The 2,069-nt window shown below is 39.8% G+C and overlaps 1 non-coding gene across 1 annotated transcript; it reads right to left on the minus strand.

The window, feature by feature from the left end:
- Positions 1 to 1,566: 1,566 nt before the first annotated feature.
- LOC112760711 (small nucleolar RNA R71) lies at positions 1,567 to 1,672 on the minus strand. Its single transcript, XR_003181139.1, has one exon. It is a non-coding gene; the product is annotated as a small nucleolar RNA R71 (small nucleolar RNA).
- Between the last annotated feature and the right edge of the window lie 397 nt (positions 1,673 to 2,069).

The following is a 2,069-nucleotide window of genomic DNA, read 5'->3' on the forward strand; positions in this document are numbered from 1 at the left end:
CATACTTGGATCTCTTTGGAACCTTGGAAGAGGAATGAAGAGATCATGCTAGAAATGCTTTCTCATATTGGACCAAATTGGGGTTTGGACGGATATAGTGACATATAATTCTTCCAATACTTTGATTTGGAAATACATGTGGTATAATCAGTGACCATACTTCATCTCTTCTCATGAGCAATTAGACCAAGGAATTGGATATTGTTCAAGATTTGAGAGATTCAATTACCAAGGAATTAGAATTCAATCACTTAAGATTGCCAAGGAGATCAATGAATGCATTGATTGAGGAAGAGATGAAAATGAACTTGATCCAGAAAATACAACATCTCCTGAACCCAATGAACTCCCCATTTCTGATCTTACCCATTCTCTTTACTTTCTGCCATTTACTTTTATGTTCATCTTCCCTATTCCCCATTTAAGATTCTGCAATTTACTTTCCGTTATTTACATTCAGTTCTTTATTTCCAGCAATTACATTTTCTGCCATTTACTTTTCCACTATTTAATTTCCTGCAACTCTCAAATCAAATTCTGCTTAGCTCAACTAGAACATTCCTCTGATTAAAGTTGCTTGACCAATCAATCCCTGTGGGATTCGACCTCACTCTATTGTGAGTTTTTACTTGACCACAATTCGGTATACTTGCCGAGGGAAAATTGTTGAGAGACAAGTTTCCGTGCATCAAGTTTATGGCGCCATTGCCGGGGATTGATTTTGTATCAACAATGATTAAATTGGTGGATAACTAGATTGAGCATTTTTCTTTTGTTTGATTTAATTTCTGTTTGATTGATTTACTTTCAGTTTCAGTTATTTTCTTCCCTTTACCCCTACCCGTTTGTGGTGTTCTCTTATTTGTTACAATTCAGTTCACTAACCCACTAACTGTTTGATATATTACATCACTCACACTAACGGCATTTTTAACAAGAATACTCTCTATCTCCCTTTTGCTTTGGCCTTGTTGGTTGTATGACAGGTAGAAGAAGTGGGGTTCAACTTCTTTTAATTCTAAACCTGAGAGGACCTTCCTTAGATTAAGGAGGGAAGCAAGAGGAAAGAGAGTTGTTGGTGCTGAGGAAGAGGAAGAGTACTTTGAACCAGACATGGATGAGAATATGGAGAATCATCATGAAGAAGAGGCTCACAACCATGGCAGAGAAGGTCCAGTGCATCATGCTGGACAAGAGAGAAGAGTTATAGGCTCTTATATAAATCCAAACCCAGGAAACTGTGGAAGTAGCATCCAAAAGCCAACCATACATGCCAATAACTTTGAACTAAAGCCACAGCTCATCACCCTTGTTCAGAACAACTGTTCATTCGGAGGAAGTGTCCAAGAAGACCCCAATCAACATCTAACCACATTCCTAAGGATATGTGATACTGTGAAGTCTAATGGTGTTCATCCCGACACCTATAGATTGCTTTTGTTCCCCTTCTCACTCAAGGACAAAGCATCTAAATGGCTGGAATCCTTCCCGAAGGAGAGTTTAACAACCTGGGAGGATGTGGTGAACAAATTCTTGGCGAGATTCTATCCTCCTCAAAGAATCAACAGGTTGAGAGCTGAGGTACAAACCTTAGGCAACAAGATGGTGAAACTCTATATGAAGCATGGGAGAGGTTTAAGGACTTGACAAGAAGGTGCCCACCAAATATGTTCAATGAATGAGTGCAGTTACACATTTTCTATGAAGGTCTTTCTTATGAATCAAAGAAGGCAGTAGACCACTCATCTGGGGGATCTCTGAACAAGAAGAAGACCATTGAAGAAGCTACAGATGTCATTGAGATTGTAGCTGAGAATGACTACTTCTATGCTTCTGAAAGAGGCAACAATAAAGGAGTGATGTAGCTAAACAACGTGGATGCATTGCTGGCCCAGAATAAGATAATTACCAAGCAGTTGGCTGAACTTACCAAGAAGATGGAGAGGAACCAAGTAGCAGCAATCACCACCTCATCAGCAGCTCAAGAAGGAGTGAATGCAGAGGCAGAGGGTGATCAGGAACAAGCCAACTACATTGGAAACTCACCTAGGCAGACCCATGATCCATAC

Source organism: Arachis hypogaea, chromosome 16 (genome assembly GCF_003086295.3).
Source record: "Arachis hypogaea cultivar Tifrunner chromosome 16, arahy.Tifrunner.gnm2.J5K5, whole genome shotgun sequence".
Taxonomy (NCBI): Eukaryota; Viridiplantae; Streptophyta; class Magnoliopsida; order Fabales; family Fabaceae; genus Arachis; species Arachis hypogaea.